The sequence below is a fragment of the Apteryx rowi genome, unplaced genomic scaffold (assembly GCF_003343035.1).
Source record: "Apteryx rowi isolate R43461 unplaced genomic scaffold, aptRow1 scaffold_12, whole genome shotgun sequence".
In the NCBI taxonomy this organism is placed as follows: domain Eukaryota; kingdom Metazoa; phylum Chordata; class Aves; order Apterygiformes; family Apterygidae; genus Apteryx; species Apteryx rowi.
Window position 1 is genome coordinate 4,612,181 of NW_020447419.1, and position 20,071 is coordinate 4,632,251.

At 37.2% G+C, this 20,071-nt stretch overlaps 1 protein-coding gene across 1 annotated transcript in view; it reads right to left on the minus strand.

Annotated features, from left to right (window-relative positions):
* Positions 1-19,996, minus strand: part of RAPH1 (Ras association (RalGDS/AF-6) and pleckstrin homology domains 1) — a 92,192-nt gene extending 72,196 nt beyond the window's left edge. The window contains exon 1 of the mRNA XM_026089310.1: positions 19,968-19,996. The gene's annotated coding sequence lies outside the window, so the exon portion shown is untranslated. The remainder of the gene's footprint in view (positions 1-19,967) is intronic.
* Between the last annotated feature and the right edge of the window lie 75 nt (positions 19,997-20,071).

The following is a 20,071-nucleotide window of genomic DNA, read 5'->3' on the forward strand; positions in this document are numbered from 1 at the left end:
CACCAGTGCAGTCATTTCCTTCAGTATAGTTTGGCGAGCAGCAGGAAACATGGCTCTCAACAAATGCAGGAATACCTTACGTGCACAAACAAGACAATCTACTAGCCACTACGAGTCCATTTTAGAAGTCTGCCTAAAAAAGCTCTATTTAAACTTAACCATGGTGAATGCCTCCCGAGATTAAGGGTATTCCAGTCAATAATTCTAAGTTGAGTATTTTTCTGCAACATAAACCAGGACAAACTCTTATTCTGGCCATGCTTTTTTTTTTTTTTTTTTTTTTGGCAGAACTGAGGGAGGAGGTTATATCCAGTTCATGGAAATTAGGTCACCCATTTCATAAGCAAATATCAACTATATGTGTAAGCTTGTATGCATTTTATAGGGACTCTCCCTCAACAGAAATTGGAAGAAATTTATCACAAATTCTGCATTCTAGAATAAATATAAATGCAGGAGGAAGGAAGTTCGTATTTATGTCCTTAGTCAAACAAAAAACCATTATATCATCTTAACAGCTGTGTAACAATTTGGCAGGCCTCAGACTGAAGAGTGTTTTTTTTCAGAACATCCCAAAAGAACAATTATTTTTGTTTCCTCAAAAATATCTTCTTTGGTATAAAGACCTCTCTAAGGATTGAGCCAGATGAATAAACTCCAGAATAACACAGTAGACGTAGAATGTGTACCACAGTTGATTTTTTCTACTGCTGAAAGCAGCTGTACTAAGTTGACCACACTGTGTAAGAATGTCATTTGTGACACCAGAAATGGTAATTACTTGGCACACATTCACATCTTGTTAAGGACAAGGGTTGGCAAGATCAAACTGATCTGCAATAATTTGCTATAGCTGAAGTAAGACACAAAGCAACAGAAATAGCTATTTAAAACGTAGATGGCAGGCCAGTTTAAAAGCAACATTACAATATGTATCTTTATTCATTAGCACCTTAATATCTAAAAGCAAAATAATTTCCAAACTGTGTTTGCCTCTCACCCCGCTTTCTGTATTAATGAAAAAATTTATGCAGACACAGAAATTTGTGGAACTTTCCAATACCTACAGTCTTATTTTCTTGCATTACTAACAGCAAGATAGGAATTGGCCAAAATAGTTTTAATTTCCAGCATTTTTTGTAAAGTAAGCTACTACACTTGAATGTTAGCTGTCTACCTCAAGCAGAACTAACCAAAAAAGCAGCACCATTGAAGGATAGATAATGAAGCTTAAACAGAAATCAAGGAAGTATTTTCATTGGTTCTACTGTTTTTCCATCTGCCTCTACATCTCTAAACCCCCATTCAAGAACTTGCTGGCAAGTTCTCCCTATCATCTTTCCATTGAATTTACGAAGCTTTGCTGATAGGAGTTACAGCCTAGCATACCTTTAAGGGTCAATTTGTGACTCCTCCCTGGCATATCAGAATAGGTTTACAAGCCAGACACGGAAATAATTTTTGTAGAGTTATAAATTCCATTCCACAGGGAGGTTTCTGCACATTTTCCCTGCATCCTAACACAACTCTGCAGTAAAGCCAACATAAAATTACTAAAATACATTATAAATCAACTCCGTATGTATACTTACTTATGGCTAACTTGTTGTCAGGGTCCATGTTCTGGACTGGTCCAGGGTCTGCTCCACTGTAAAGGAATGCACTTGTTTGTGCTATATGTCTGTTCCTATCAGTAGGAAAGGAACACTGGACATGGAGGTAAAGCAGAGCAAGGGTGCTTCTTCAAAGTTCCCGAAACCCATACAGGTGATGCACTTAAGCTTCACTCTTCTGAATTAAAATGTCATTTCAACTCAATAAAAAGGTGCTACAGCTCTTGCTATCAATTATCACCTTAGATTTTTTTCATTTGCAAAAAGCATGTTAAAGTATTTTTGTCAAGATTTGGGCATCTTATCTTGCTTGTTTACATCACAGCAGGTAATTCACTTTACTAACTCCAAAGTATGCAGAGGGATGGCTAGAAAGTGTGGTTTTGCAGCTAGAAAAGCAGCTCTCTTCTTCAGGTATCCCTTTGCATTAATCAGTCTCCCCTCTTGCCCTACTCAATAGAAAAATTAGACTAAAAACTGTCAAGAGACCATTTGGTTCCTGATCTCCAAACAAACTAGGAACTTCCTAAAAGCAGGAAAATTAGGACAAGGTAGAACTCCAGCTTTCCAACTAGTATAGCACATCAGTAAAACTAACAAACAAGATGAAGTCTAATTTTAAAATGAAATACTGTAATTTCAGTAAGATATTTTCAGAACATGATCAATGCTTTCTTAAGCCTAATATCTAGAACATTTTCTTTTTTTTTTTCAGGTAGACTTTCAGTGCAGCACAAGCACTGTTCTACAGCTAGACTTTGTAAGAAAATGTTCTATGAGGAAAAGGGGTTTTCACATTGCAGCCTGACAAAGACAACTTGGTTGATTCCAAGCATAATGACGGAAGCAACTCTGGGACTTTATTTTAATGTAATAGAGGCAATAATGGAGTCCATTGTAAGACAGAAAAGGCATCTGAATTTTTATAGCACAGTAGCTGTATCAGGAGAGGAATGAGAGATTAAATTATGCTATTTGTCACCCAATAGCTGAAAGGATTTGAATATAACTTAAGGCAATAGGTTTTAAACAGGTCAAGCGATAACCTACCATTACAAAAAAAAAATTAAATTATCCAACAACCTTTGAACTACATATCTAGGCTTAATGATCCTAAATGTTTCCATGGTCTCTCATCTCCCGATACTTTCATATAAAGTGGAACATCAAGAAGTTGATTGTCAAATTGATTTTGCAGGCTAGGGTGGGACAGAAATCAGACTGTTAAAATCAGGTCGACAATCCAAAGTTTTAATAAAGTACAAATGAAAAGCTTAAAAAAAAAATCCCCTATGCCTAGTGATACTACCACATAAAATATTTCAGATGCCAAATCCAAAATAACTTCAGGATATAAATAAAAATATTCTCGTTAACAGTGTCATGCCTAAACACAGAAACTATCTGCAAGTTCAGTTCATAGGTCATGCTGTGTAAGAATTAGATGAAAGTTATGCACAAAGAATTTTAGTTTACAATTCCTACTAATGTTTATTAGTTGTAAAAGATTTCTTTTCATAAACTAGGCTTTTCCCACTTTCAAGTTCTGCAAAAGCCTTTAAAGGCTGAAATGACTAATTCCAGCCACTTCATTATGGCACTGGAGATTTCTCATGCAAAGCTCCCACATAAGTATAAATGCATCATCAACTCCCTCTCGTAATCACATACTGAAAGGAGCCAGAAGACCTCTCCTTCCCATCACAAGAAAAAGGTTAGGACTCCACTATCTGCAGCAGACAATCCAAGCTGTTTGTATATGCAAAGTCAGAATTCCAAGTCTCTCTGTATAAAACTCTCCTGATTCAGCTAATTCAAATTAGGTCTTCTGCCAAGAAGAAGAGACAGCAGAAGGAAAAAAACAGTGCATTGAAAAGTCAGGAAATATTGGACTTACAATAGCATATTCTGGATTTGACAATGTTACACACATAAAGGACAGTGTGTCATTTAAAATTTAATTTTACATGTCAAAGATTAGATGGAAAACTCAGTTTATTTTATGTGAGACTCCCCCCTCCTTCAAGTAAAAACAAACAAACAAAAAAAACCCCAAAGAACAAGAAAACCTCACCTCTGTAGGAAAAAGGAAAAACAAGCCCAAAAGTCAGTGGAAGAAAGTTTAGAAAGATTTCCACACACTGACTTTGTCTAGTGTTGCAACAACCACCACCACACGGACCAAGGATGAATTCCTAGTATTCAGTACTATTACTTTTTAAGCTGTATCTGTGTTAGAGAGGTTAGAAGTTAATTAGAAGAGGAGAAAACTACTGCTTCACTACAAATCATAGAGGGCTGTATTTACAGTAGTATACTTTTTGCACATCTGCTCGTAAAAAGCATTAGACAAGAGGCAGGTGGTATTATCAACATAAGCTATTATTAGGAGACCTCAAATATGTTAGTCTCGATAAGTTTTTAATACTTTTTTTTACTTTTTTTTTTAAAATTAAACTGATTTCTCATACACAAGATAGGTTTTAATTGGTGGTAAAAAAAAATGGTGGTAAAAAAAGAAAAATGAAGCAACATCTGTTCTCATACAGCTGAATTTAGCATTCTGTTGAAAGCATTCTCTTGCATTTGACAGAAATACTGCAACATACTTTAAAAGGATGATACATATAAATAGAATAAGTAAGGAGGCAATTACCTAGACACTTTTTCCCATCACATTAAAGGAAGCCTTACAATAAATTCAGTTTTATTCAAATTACAGAAAGCTAAGGCTATGGGTCATGTTACATTGCTCTCTTTTCATTGTTCAATAGGATTGTAAAATCCTAACCTCACGCTCTGCTATTGCCTGAGCATACAGCAGTATAACGAAAGCTTGCAAAAGTTTTACAAAATGGTAATCAGTGCAAAGTCAGCGCAATAAGAGCCCTTTGAATGAATGGTCATCAAGGTGTACATGAGATCATATAGTCAAGAGGCTGGGTAAAATTAATGACTTACTGGACAATAGCTAGAACCATCAGCAGTGAATGGCTCAACGCTTGAGTACTACTATAATATATGCTATAATATCAGTTACAGCTGTTCCATCAAAGCTGCCAGGGGATCTTCTCATGAACTAAGGGAACCAACTGGCAAGCTTCAGGCTGTGGTCTCATGGCAATACTGCTAAGAAGAATGACCAGGAACCCACAACTCTGGCTATTAGCACCATTCCCACGTCACTATTTCAACCCCTTCATTACAACCATTTATGGGATGTCGAGATGAAACAGTTCAATCCCAAGCCAGAGAGCGCCCCACAACGAGCTGTACCAGCTCTGATCGAGGGGGGGGAGGGCAAAGATGCAGGACATAGCAGCTGCAGTTGGAAACCACAAATTCCAATATTTGAAAAACATTTGTAAAATTAAGATCTTGAGCTCAGATCTATAATAGAACATCAACTAGCTCCATCATTCTGCAGCCCAAGTCTGCAAGATTCAAACTCTGAGAAGAAAATGCTTCTGTCGAGTAGCTGACATGTCTAAACCAGAATTCTTTGGAACGCCATCACCTTCTGCATCTCCACGGAAGAGGATTAGACCAAACATTTATCAACATATTTCCAGCTTCGTGCTACTAGTAGGGAATGCTCATCACACAATCCAAAACTTAGTACAGGAGATACTTTCCCCTTTCACAGGTGAGGTTTCCACTAAGCAAGACAATAGATACATTTCAAAGTCTAGTTTCATATTCCCAGCCTGGGATGCTACCAATCAATCTCATCATTGAACTTGATGTTAGCAGCTCCTTAAAAGGATAATGCTGGGTAAAACAGCAAAGGCTAGTCAGCCAAGCAATAAACTTCACATATGTCACAACAAGGGAAAAATATTTATTTCAGGCAGTAGTCTGATATCAAATAATATAACATCTCCACAGAAGAAAGGTTTTCAACCTAAATAGCAAAGTATAACCTTAACCTTTCAGAGCTAGAATGCTTCATAGGAATCTTAATGTGAATCATCTCAAACAAAGTATCAGTGGTTTCACCATTTTTAAAGAAATACCTGTAATAAAACAGAATGCATCCTAAGAGTTTGTTTATTCCTGGTCTCTACTTTTCATCTGAAGTCACAACTTTTTCTTTCAGACAATACTAGTTAAAAGAACGATAAATTTGCGGAATTCAGAGTCTCCGTGCTAAGTAATAAGGTCAAGTCTGATAGTACCTCTTTCAAGTGCTATTATTCCTGACAAGTTGATATTTTAGAAAAATGTGAGCAAGTCACAGAAAGCAAGTTCTCAGCCTCACTTTCAAGTCTTGTGCCTCATCAACAGAATTTCTCCCAGCTCAGCAGAATAAGCATGCAACATAGAACTAGCACAGCTAATTATACTATCCAACCTCAGATGGGAAACACCAAGGATAATATTCTGTCCAGTTCCCAGTGGACGTGATACTGCCTATGGCATGATTTTAGCCAACAAAACTTTAGGGCACACTCAAACGTAAGCCTGAGTACAGGAAGGAACTGCCATGCAGAAGAAAGTATTTTCCCACTTTTCCAGTTTCAAATCAAACAGCATTTCAGGAGCAAACGTTCCAAGACCAATGCTCAAAAAGAATGAGCAGAGAGGCAGACACACAACATTCAAAACTACATGTTGTCTGCAGCTCAGAACTGGGAAACTGTATAAAGAATGACATATGCATGTAATGAGAGAGAGAGAGAGAGAAAGAGAGAAAAGAAAAATGTGGTCCAAAGATGACAAGGACAGCATTTAATCCATAATACACTGCTTCCTCTGTGGCAGACCTAACTTCCTCTTTTTAAACAATGCCCTATTCCTCAAGACACTATAAAAGCACTAGCAATACACAGAGGACATAAATCAATTATTTACAGAATGCAGAGTCATGGGTATCATTTGAGTGTTTATCTTGCTCATCTTTGGAAAGAAAAAGATCAAAGAATCAGTTACAGGCAGATTTTCTAAATACACTCTGTACAAACTATTAAGCACAGCAGCAATAAAAATACAAAAAAAATACAAAAACTACCTATTTCTCAAACTGTACTCTATTAAATATCAGGCAACTACACGTGCACCTCATGACAGGAAGATCATCATCATTTACTAGTGATGAAATACAACTCTTAAAAACCCCGTGTTCAAACTAGTAACATGTTACTGCACAGACAATTCTGGATGCACACCGGATCAGACTGTTGCTTTCCCCCGATGAAGTGTTACTAATATTCTAGAGGCAGCAGAACTTCTGAAACTACATAGGAAAATTGAACTAGTAAGTAAACCAAGGGCTTCTCTTCCTGGACCTCTAATTTCCCCAACACCTCCATAAACTTGTGTTCCTTAGTTTCATAGATGACCAATCATAGCATTGACAGTTATCCATAATGAGTAGCGTCAGGCAAAATTTTACATTTTCTTTTCAAAAAGTGAACTAACCAAATAACGTTTTAGCTGATTAACCATTCACCTACACGTTCCAAATTCTATAAACAGAAAGCCTTCATATCCCACATACCGGTGTTTGGAACAATGGCTGTCACTTTAGAAGTTTAATGCTTCAGTTTGACTGTCTTGAAATAAATAGGTACGACAAAGAGTGATGTTTTAAGATTTGTATCTGGATACTTTATATGAAACACAACAATATATCCTACTGTACTAAAAAAAAGAGTCTACTTTTAAATGCATGCTAGTTCTGTATTCCTGTCAAAAAATACTGCTTGAACCTTGCTAAAATATCAACATTTTAAGGAAAAAAAAACAAAAACAAAAACCACCCAAAAAACGAACAACAGCAAAAGTCATTTTAGGAATGAATAAGCAGCTGCTGAATTTCTCAGTAGCCCAGGCCTTCTCAACTCCTGTGGCATGTCATAACACAGTGAAAGCATGCTCAGTTGTAAAACCAAATATTTAAATCCATACTGGAAGGCAAAAAGAATGTAGACAATGTAAGGTCGGCTGCAATTTTCAACATTTTCATAAGAGCACAACTGGTCTTTTATCCTGCTTTTCAATTCACTCCAAAGTAACAGAAATAAAGATTTAGGCAGCTTTAACTGGAATGATGAACTACAGAAGACATATACTGAGATCTTATATCATCTTTATCATGTTTAACCAAATCACACAAATATAAAGGCTGTTCTCAAATGTTCCCAGTGTGTCAATGACTGCACTGAAGAGTATTCCAAACTAAGCCCATCTCAGACAGTTAATAGTGAGCATAGATACAGCAAATTTGATTAAAAGGAGAAAAAAGTTTTGGCTTTCTTGTTCAGGCAAGACAGATTTTATACAACAGGAAGACTGTTCATCACACCTTCAAGGATTTAAAAATAAACAAATAAATAAAAATAAAAAACCACACACACTATCAGATGGAGTACAAGCTCAGAAGGTAGGGGGTTTATTATGATCTGCAAAATCTACAGACTAAAGAAAATCTGGGGAAGATGCCGTTTTAAGGAATTTTTCCGTGTTTTACAAACACTTTAGACCCTCTGTATTACTGTTTGGGGGTTCACTTCTTGTTTCTCAATTGGTAATGCAAAGACAAAGCACCTTAGTTCTCATTTCACTGAAAAAAATTTCAAGCATGCATTTCATGTGCCACCTATGCAGCTTTATAAACAGAATCAAAGATAAAGTTTCCATAGATTCTCTCTACCTACCCCTTCCACTATGACAAAGCTTTAGACCTTACTTGCAGTGCAAAATGGGTCTCTTTTTCATGTCAACAGTTCAGCTACCTTTAAACAATTCCAGATTATACTCAGCCAAGCAGATCTATCTACATTAGAAGACCTAGTAAAAATAAGGATCATTCAATGAAACTGCAAGTTTTGTTCAACTGAAATTTTTAACTATCAAATATCCACATTATGAGACTCTGAAATAGTGTACAGCACATCTGTACATACATCAGTCCCATGAATACTTTTTGTTGGCTCTATTCACAGAAACATTAACTTTAAATATTAGGTTGCATAATAGGAAGAAAGCTTATTCCAGTTCTGTACAGGAATAAAAATTTGCACTATCTAGCTTCATTAGCAATTTGACAGCCAAGAGGAATATATTATAGTTCCCGAGTTCAGCAGATCTCACTTCTTTGTAGAGGTTCAGTTGTCATTTGTATTACAACTTATAAAACAAATACCCTAAACAACTAGCAGACAGAACTTTGCAGTCCATCTTACCTTTTAAATATTGAAGCTTTATAATGATATACAGCCTGTTTAAGGTAAATAATTGTAGGCAAATGATCTGTTACCAGGAAATCCATATTTCAGTGATTATTACATAAGTTGCAGCATTTCTAAATGCAGATGGTGTAATAGCATTCTAAGCTACAGCTCATATTCCATAGCTGAGACTGCAGAATCATGCAGTACGAAAACATACTGTCAATCTAGCAATTCACTGAAGACAAAGCCCAGAAACGCATCTTTTACTTCACAGCATATAAAGACATGAAATTGGCCCATGGTCACACTTTATAGGGACACGACAATTCATATTGCTATCTTCAAAATAGGAAAGTATACACTTCACAAGAATGAATGTAAAACTTATTCACCATCAGAAGGTACTAGATATGAGGAACAGTTAAAAAGAAAATATAATGCAATAACCTGCATACATACATAACTTATAGGTATACACTGTACTCAGATCAGACTTTAGGCCAGAAAGTGAGCAGCAGAAGTTAAATTTAAACTCTTTCCTTGACAACTACAGCAAACAGCCTGTACATTATTTTGATGTGTAAAGTGATGATGCTTTTTTCCTACATTAGGTATATTTTAAATTTAAGGGATGCATCAATTAATATATTTCTGAAAGATCAAGGCCCAGAAAAAATCATATAAAAAGACTTGAGTAAAATCATCCCCAAAGTTATGGAGTAACAGTCTATCCAAACCAGCTTCCTACATGACATCTGTAAATATATTAATTACCTGGTACTTCAGGAGGATGAAGGTTAAGTGACTTGTCTTTTCAAAAAGAGAGAAATCCAAGTGATCACATTTCAGAAGTGAAACAGCACTGAGGTTGAAAGTGCACAGTCTGAAAATACGTTGTTTGCTCTACAGTGGACTTTCAACCCTACAATGCACTCTAGTCATTCCAGCAATATTCCATGCCAGTTCATAAAAGATAATTTAGGATTTGTCAATACAAAGTAGTAATAAGCCATTCCAAGTCTGAGGGGCTTTTTGAAGTTCTTGCACAGATTGTAACTAAACAGGAATAACTGATATCTCAGTAGAATGTTTCATTTAAGCTAATTGGAAGCACTCAGTGTTTTCTTTTCCCTTTCATTCTTAACAAAGTATCTGATTTTCACTAAGAAGGATAACAAGCACAAAAGCTCAAGCTGTACACTGCATTATCAACTGGAAATTAGGTAACAGAGAAATCTCTGTAAAGACACAGTATGTTTCAATTTCAGAATTGTGATGTGAATATGTGGTTCCTCCTAAGAGCTTCACTCATTTTCCTATTGCTACCATTTTCCACTCTGCCAGCTGCCAGAAGGGAAGACAGCACCCATGCTTTTCTGGGCACCCTTCCTTCTCCTTGAAGGGAGTGCTCCCTGTAATTGCTGAAAATGAGACTTCTCACATCTTCTATGCATTTTACAAAGAATCTCTGAGGTCCCTAACCCAAAACAACCGGACATTTCTTTAGGAAAATAATTCCTTTCCTTCCTTGCTGGGCAGGAATTTATTGTTGATACTCAAATCAATCTGACAAATAGCCTTTCACTTTCACAGGACTGTTCTTAAGATACCAGTGCTGCCAAGTACTGAGTTACTTTTTGATGGACATACCTGAGCAGAAGTGAAATAAAAAGTGATCTTCTGTTCCCCTGCTTCAGAAAGAATTGCTCTCCTGACCTGCAACAAGCTCAAAGATGGCCAAAGGAACTGACAAGTTTTAGCTGGTATTATTACTTCGCAAAGTTACTAGTGAATGAAAACTGTTGGCCTTTCATTCTGCTGTTGTCTAAATAACCCCCCACTATTCAATAGTTACGAGTGCTTTTCTTAAGCCCTCACACACAACTACCATTAACCAAGATCCAAACCACTAAAAGTGTTGGTCATTGATATGCACAACAAACTCACAAAATGTTTTTTGGGGAATAGCATGCAATCGTTCATGTTTCTATCAAAGCCACTCAGAACCACACATCCAACTAAAAGTTAATTTTCTTAAGTCGTGCATTAAGGAGACAGATAARTGAAGAATTACTGGAGAAAAGGTCTGTAATTCATTTTTCTTTAAAGACTCAGAATAGCTTAAGGAGTTTTTCCACCATGGGAACTTAGTTCCTAAACAACGCACTGTCACATGCCTTTTTGTATAAAAGGTCCTTAGTCACCTGTGAAAAAGAATGGCTGCAGATGCCTGGGAAGTCCAAGGAAGACATTTTTATTACTATATGAAACAAAAACAGATTCCAACAATGATTAACCCAGCGTTAAATGGTGCAACAAGATTGCTGTGATCCTTCTGCTAGTAAGGAGAACAGTAGGAAGCAAAGTGGCTGAAGGATAAATAAAAAAAGGAATGCTTGGCTTCTGGCATGGAATCAAAAATCCCATGTAAGATGCCTCATCACTATACAGGCATGAACTAGGCAAGTCAGGATGAAATCTGAAACAACCATGCATGAACGAGAAACTGCCTAGGAATAGCCAACAGTGTAATACCAAAGACTGAGGCTTTATTCTAAACCCTGCTCCAATCTGTCAGTAATTTACCTTACATAAAACAACTGGGAGGAATATCCATGGTCTGTGAAACCTGTCCTCACTTCTGAAAGCAACTAGAGTAGACACAGCATTTACTTCACATAGACTCTGTTGTCCTTTAAGACACAGCTAGAAGAGGAGGTAGCACCCTTTATGCAGTTACCTACTTAGTCCTTTTACACAGACTGTAAGAAACTCAGATCAGTTATCTCCTCTCAATAGCGGAGATTTAAGCCTATTCCTATGACCACCAGGCTGGTCTGGAATGAAGGACTCTTCTTCCTTCTGTCAGAGCTGTGCTGCTGCAGAAAATGACTCAAGAGTCTTTGGCTCAGGAAGAAATGGAACGCGCACAAGTATTACACTGGATGAGGAAAATTTGTATAATTACCATTATCAACATAGTAATAGAAACATCTTAATGCTAACTTGTTAATGCAGTGCCACCTTCATTCATTTCAAACATATTCAAGAACAAAATAATTATGCATGACAGGTGGATAAGCTTATGCAGACACCAACTCTGCACAGAAAAATGACTCTTGAGGCATTTGCAATCATAGTTTAGAACAACCCAGTACTCAGCACCATTTCAAATAACTGAGATAAAGGCCACTTCAAGCAAGTTTTTACTGCACAATCCTGAAACTGCACTGCCCGGTCTACATTACAGAAACCACATGCAGATGAATCTGCCTTTGGCTTCCTGCTTACATTCTTTATCAGTAACAATTAGTTCTCCATTAAGAACTAATCACAAGAGGAGATTTAACAGAACCACTCTCACAGTCACTCTTCAGCATCTGAACATGAATTGGGTATTACCTTAAACCTAGCTATGAACAGGTACATACTGACTTCACAAATGTCCCGATGAACATCACTTTTAGAAAGTGTATTTTCTCTTTCTGTTTTCTAACACTTACATAACAGAGCTCACATTTTTAGAGTAAATGTTCCAGAGCTAACAAAAGTTTAAGAACTTCCAATTTTAAGTTATCATTGGTAAACCCACTGTATTCCAAGCCAATAATAAAAGAAAACCAGAGGGAACACTGTTATAGCCATAATTAAATGGTTGCACATTTACTAAATAGGAAGAGAAATATTCCTAACTTTTACTCTGAACTTGAAGAATGTGGACAAATATTAGACATTTTAGAGAATGAGCTGTTCTCCAATTCAGTAATTCCTATTCTAAACCATAAAGATTTGCAGTAACAAGCAATGAGCTCAGACACAAAGGAGAAAAAACACAGGATTTAAATTAATGCAATTAGTCTGAAAGTACGGTATTTCTGCAAAACTAATAAGCTTCAGATGACAATACCACTTTTGGAAGATCAACGCTAAGTTGCAAAAAGTAGCATAATTCATGAAATGGTTAAAAACATCTTGAAAACTACCAGTTTTCTATATCCAGCTAAATCCACCTCAGTTTTACAAATCAGCTTGCATAAAACGCATATGGATAACATTTATCTAGATGCAAACAATAGCCTGAAAAAGAGTTTGTTTTGATTTTTAAAAATGCTTTTACATCCCAGAGATAAAAGAACCATTCATTTTCATTTTGCTGAGGTATATAATCAGAATCTAGGAGACATATACAAGGGTGTAGTTTCTCTTTCCCTCTCAACAGCTCCCCAATTAATTTCTGCCTTTCACTGCCACTCACCACACCTTCAATTTTACCAGTTTGGCATGTCGTGGATCATGCTGTAAGTTGGATCATAGAAGTTATACAGATTAAAACTCCCCATCTCTTTTTTAGAGAGTTTTAAGTCAAACTCTTCAGGGATCATTAAAGTCAAATAAGAGCTAAAGATATTTCAAACAGAAAGAGTAAAAAAGTTACCTCTAATCTCAATTGCTTCTCTTTCGCTCTTATTACACCATTTCATTAAGGGACCTACTAGGAAAACACTGACTGGAACACGTAGTTCTCAAGACTGGGCCAGCACCATCGGGGAGGCAAGCAGGTTGCATAGTTGACCCACAGCTTACCCAGGCATAGCAAACACATCCATGTGCGGGTTAATGACTGGAAAAAGTTTTTACAATGCAGGGAGCAACTTCACTTCATCCAAAGCAGCTGTACATTTGTTTTGCTCATGCTACCTTCTGCAGCACCTACAGTCAAGCCTATCAGCAACACCTCATCTTGAATACATGCTTGCTGGTTTTCCAGCTCTCCTCTTTCCATCTCTTCAAGTTGTTTGTTTCTGACTGTTTCTCTTTTCACTGATGGTATATTTTAAGGATCAATTCAGCAAGCAAACTTCCCAGAGTTAAACATAAGACTACAAACCTTCTGACAAAGAAAAATCTGTAGAACATATTTTAAGTATGCTTCCTGAATGATTAAACAAATCAAACAAGCATTTTGAACAAAAAGATATCTTGTCAAAATAGTGAAATGAAAAGACTTACAGAAATCCAGAGGTATTAAAAGTAAATAAATAATGGAAGCACCTTTTTCATCACTGATTAGAACAGCAGCATTGAGGCAAAATAGTCTCACCACCATCTGTATGTTCCAAAAGCACAAAATTCTAGTAAAAACAAACAACAAAAAAAAACACAGAAAAACCCACACCTTTCTGATTTATACTTTGTAAAGGTAGCATTTGCACGATATGCAGTAACCCGCTCAACTTTCAATGTTGCACTTAAACTCAGCAGGCAATTTCTTAACATGTACTGAAGAAATTTAAGTGCAAAGGTGGTATCAGTTTAAGAATCCAGCTGTTTGAAATGGGATTATTCTATCATCAACACTTGATAAATATTATTGCACTTTTTACCCTATTTAATGAAATAGCCTTCAAAGTCCAATTTTACAAGCAGATGATGCAAATTTACCAATTACAGCTTCAGCAAGGCTAGTAATTAAGTCTTTGGGACACTTCTGAAAACATTTTTGCTCTGTGATGAGTAAGTAAATTTCAGGAAAAAAGAGAATAATTTTGATGAGAGTAATCATTGAAGAGTTTGCAGTATTTCCTAGAAGAATCTGCAGTTTTTCACTAGTGACTGGTACATGCTGTTAGGATGCTGGAAGCAGAAACCAGTTGCTTGACAATAGGGATTCTAGGTTGGGGAAGCACTTTTACCAGCACTCTGTAACCCAGTTCAGACATTAAGACTGTGATCCCATAGAATGAACTACCTTTTCTATGCTGAAGATGGCTGTTCTTAGAGTAGATTAGTGGCAACAAACTAGCTCCAAAGCCTTAGAAATACCATGTTTGAAAGAACAGACTACAGTTCTCGCATGAGAGAATTAGCACCAAGATTAAGTTTATCTGTATATCACTGGAAAGGGATGAGCTCTACTTGGAGCTTCTCTTTAGGGAGGAAAAGAACAAAACCAGTCCTTCCTAAATGGAAAAGCCACAAAGGTATAGCTAAAGAAAAAAAAAAAAACCCAAACCAAAAAACCCATGCTGCCAAAAGTGGTCCTAATGTTACTTTGGACACAGAGCAGTTACACTTTTGTTCAATCCAGTATTAAGGACAAAAAGATATGCCAGGAATATTACATGTCCTATAAACATAAGAAATCAGTAAGTCTTTGGGGAGAGGGAAGAACAAGATGAGATGTAACCACAGCACTGTCGAGGAAAAGAGCCTTATGTCAGCCACTGTCTTCACCTCCCGCTAGCCCAGGAACAGAGGTTTCTGCCAATCCCCAGGCAAGCACTCCTGAAGCTTTCTGGAGGGGAAAGCTTTCAGAGAGGATGAAGGACACAGTCTCCCCCCCACGCACACACTTCAGTATGTATGTTTTATCTAGCATATTTTTTCCCACTTCATATGTGCATTTGAAAGAAATGATCGGGTTCTCTATTTAACTTCTCAGAGACATTTTAAAAATCAGAGTGCAATACTGACACAAGTAATTAATTAATTAGAGCCACAGACCTGGAAAATGTCGTCACTCTTTGCTTCTGTTTCTCTCTAATCCTTATCTGCTAGAAATCAGCTACAATGTTGTAACAAATGGTAGGAAATAGTAAGGTGATTTGGATCTGTGCTTAACATAGCTTAAACAAAATAGCGTTCTATGTTTTAATATATGAATACAACCTGCTATTCTAAATACTTACATTGGCAGAGTACTGGTTCTTGCACATCTGCATTTCAGCAGATGTTAAAGACAAGAATTTGAACAAGATAACGCTAATGTTTCAATAAGGATTATAATTTAAGACAATTTTCACACAAGACAAGAACAATCCTTATTCAGTTTATAATTTACTCTATTCAGCATTGATGCATTTTTATCAGCAACAACTTGAGTTCTCAAAAACTTTAAAATATTTACTCGGAAAAGTTAAGTTTTGCTGGTGTGTATAAAGATTCCCTCACCAGACTCATTGTAATATCCTTATACAAAATCTTTCATATTATGTTTTGCTCTCCTGAAAAGAAAGACCAGAGGCAACAAAGATTCAATGATCTTTCTGACTATATCAATTTAAATGCATCTGATGAGATTAGAACCACAATAAATAACAGGTAAAATTTATGCTCCATGATTAAAAGTTTTTTAAACTATTTTTTAGTAGCTCATGATTTCTTTTCCACATTGCCCTCTCTACAGAAGTCAACAAACTCATTATGAAATAATGCAGTGGGGGAAAAAAAGAAAATAAAAGTTTTTTTCTAATATTTATCTTACAACCACTTTCAAATTCTCATGCAGGTGGTCTTTATCCATACTATTCCTAACAAATAAAGTGGTAACACACAGAACAAGACATTTCAAGTGTTCTTCATTAACAGACCCATGAAAAGAGGAGCAAATTAAACAAAAATATCATTCTACATAACATTTTACATTGAATATTTTAACTAGAGTCTGGCCCAGCAAATGATTACTACTCCGGGCAAAATACAGAAGCAACTTTAACCCCTTGAAAAGTGGAAAAATATCGATCAACATATATGCATCAAGTCACATAAAGTACACTTCAGATACTTCTCTCACTCTTTACAAGATTTTCAATGATGAGAATGATTATTAGCAACCCAAATTGTTAAGGAATTTTACATGTCTTTCTCACAGGGACTGATACGCTTCATTGGATATTTATTACTAGTTTCTAGTATTAACCTTTTGAAAATAATATGCCTTTTTCAATGGACAGAGTTTTCAAGTGACTATAATGCTTGCAGATTAACAAGTAGAAACTTAAATCCCTTGCTAATCTGAAGAACAATTATAACTCAGGCAATTACAGTGCAAGTTTCTCCACTGGCATTCCCTAACCTTGGAGACATTCCTAAAGGTGAAAAGCGTGTACTTGCTCAAAATGCTGAGACTGCCGCTTATGACTGAAGTGTATTTGAATGCTTAAAAGAACATATTTTACTCAGTACTACAACATTATTTTTGCAACATTTGTATTTCCTTAATCAAACAAAATTAATATTTTTCATTACATAGAAGTACATTAAATATGACTACATACCGATCTACTGTCACTCCTATATATTATTAAACCTTAGATAGCAATAAAACAGATGTGGATTCCCCCCCACCATTTTCTTTTTTAAATAAGACTTGTTCATCTGACACCAATTCAGCTGTAAAACCAAAGTATATTTTCTTCAAGCAATTGCAGAGAAATAGCATGAAACATCATGAAAAATGTATGCTGGGAGCTGAAATGTAACTTAGAATGTTTTTGCTTAGGTAACTGCCTGTAACAAGCTCTGGATTTAATCAGCAGAGTCTCCAATATGAGCAGATATTAATGGAGAGCTGTGAAGCACATTATTTCAATTCTCTCTTCTACATAAAACTGAAAATTCATAAATAAAACTACTGTTGAACACACCAGAAAACCAGTATGATCATTTTGCAGCCTTTGGCTTCATTTATCACACAAGAAGTTTGGATTTTTCTGCTATTAAGAATGTTATCTAAATTGTTTAATGATTGGGATTTTCAGCACTATTCTTCTTAGTATTCATCCAGATGGATCAGTAACTCTGATTTAATTCTGTCCCAGTTTGATAGATTTTCTTTTTTTCCCCTCCAGTGACTGAAAGGCATCTTATGAAAGAAGGAAAGTTTACCAACAGTAAAAATCAGATTAATACTCCATAAAGATGTTCAATTAAAAGCACAAACAAATAACTTTTCTCAGCAAGAAAAGCTAACTGATTTTTATTTAAAATTTTGGTGCTGAAGGAAGAATTAAAGAAGCTCATGTTCATATTCTGCCAAAATTCAGAGGGAAAGACAAACTAAGCAGCTCAAAAGCTTTATGGCTGAAAAAAAATTAAGTGGCTTGGAGAAGAGGGGGAAACGAGAAAAGAGATACCACACATTCTGATACTCAAAAGGCTACCTGAGACACCTTCTTGGAAAGAAAGAAAAAAAAAAAAGCCTCTTAAAATCAATCAGATCGAACCACTACCTATAAAAGTTACTACAGCATTCTCATACACCTCCCTCTTTCATCCAACAGGTATTATCCGTATGGTGGTTTACCTTTTTAAAAACAAGCAGGCTGCAATATACAGGAAGTTCAAAACAATTTATCTCAACGCACTGCTCCTCTGGAAAAAAACTATTTTAAATTCAAACCTGAAGGCAATGGTYACAAGATATTATGTAAGGACTGCAGATTTAATTTTACATAAAATGTGTCAGTGTCCCTTTTTGCATTACTTTTTACATTATTTTTAAGAGATTAACAGCTGGTAAACTACATTCCTTTCCTGGACTGTGGCTTGTCTTAGCAATACTTTTTCTCTAAGTCACCATTTATTGAGTCAGAGAAACGCTGATAGCAGAATTCTTCATTGCGTATCATACTATTCCAAAAACCAAACCATTTTAGGGAACCATCTATCTGAAAATGAAATTTCCAGGAGGGCAACAAATAAAATTCTTAGTGCCCCTTACCTCTTTGTTCTATAAATAAAAAAAGCCTCATGAATGTGGACTTCTGTAAGGTTATTTGAGTGTCATCCACTGATACTAAATGCCACATGCCAATTTAGGTGCAAAAAAACAGTTAGTTCTATATTCCATTATCCACCACACCCACCCAAAGACTGATATCAGCATATTACATGTGGACAGTGTCTATGCTTTTATATAACTTACAGTTTAAAATATTCTCTCTCCAAAACTTGAATTTATGAGCTATAGTTCTGTTCTTCAAGAAGACTTAGCAAGTGATTTTGTTGTTCCCCTATCTATTTTTATAAGAAACTTCTCAGCAGAGAAAAGCTGACTAAGTAGAAAGTAAAATAGAAAGATTTGTTGTTTTAGACACATCAAGCCTTATCAGTAAGCATGTAAATTCATGTTTCTGCTCAAAGGTGTTTTAAAAGCTGATGTGTCCCTGTCTGGAGGGCAAGGGAGTGAAGGGAGTAAGAGGAAAAGAGGCAGAGACTACATGCAGAATGGATCTGTGTGCAGGTATGAATCCACAGTTCCACAAACAGTAGCTCCCCATTCCTCCATCATATAATTGCAACCTAAAAGTATTTCTGTATGAGATACTGTACTTGTACCAAACTGAGTTCACCTGTACTTCTCCAGTAGAAGAGAAATGACTTCATGCATATTGCTTTCTGTTTATCCGCTTCTGAATACTTATGAGATAAAAACACAAAAAGCCTTGAAATAGTGGTAAAAAAAAGATAAAATGCAAAGACAGGGTCCAAATACACAGGTGACTATTTTCTGCCACACAAGGCAACAAATCCAACAGAAACGGAATCTTCTGAAATGAATAGGTAAGTTACTTGCTTCTTAAAACAAGCAGCATTAATGTAGGAGAAAAATGATTATACCTACTTCAATTTTACACAGGTCGTGTGATATTCATGTATACAGACACTCCTCCTTCCCCTCCCACCACCAGTGATTTTCCCCATGAAAAAAAATGGCAATATACCACTCTCCTCATCTTCATGAAAACCAGTGCAGATATCAGCCTTGTCTGGGAGGCTCTTCACAAACCAGCCTGCCCTCAGCAATACGGATGGCTAAAAAGCTTAAAAGATTTTTTTTTTTTTTGGGGGGGGGGGGGTGTTAACAGAAGATTGTTATGAACAATCCAACCCGTTCTTTCCCTTTTGCACCAGGAAAGGGGGATTTGCGCGTGTTTTGTTCTCCGGGTCGCACCACAGCGACTTGGCGATGCCTGTGCGGGGGACTCGGTGCCTGCAGCTCCACAGGGTGGAGACTCACCCAAGCTGACATTGTCTGGATGCCACAGACCACATCCCTCGCGCATCCCCGGCTCACTTCCCAGCCTCTTCGGAGGCATGCCTCACCACGGGGAAAAGCCGGAGGGGAAGAAGAGGAAAAAAAAGAAAAGAAAAAAGAAAACCCACCCCCCAAACCTCCACCAGCCCCCAACATTTAAACGCTTGTCTTGCAAAATGACCCCCGACGGCGGAGGAGGGGGTAGGGGGCACACACCGCGGCCGTTAAACCCTCGCCCCTCACACCCGCCTCCCCGGCCGGCGGCCTGAGGGGAAGCGGCGGGAAGCGCCACTCCCCACCCGGCTCCGCCGCCGCCGCCGCCGCCGCCCCCTCCCGACAGCGAGGCGGCTCCCCACTCACCTCGCCCCGGCTCCGGGGCAGCCCCCGGCGGCCCCCGCAAAATGGAGGGGCGCGGCGGCGGCGGCGGGCTCGCTCCCGCTCGCTCGCTCCCTCGCCGCGGCGGC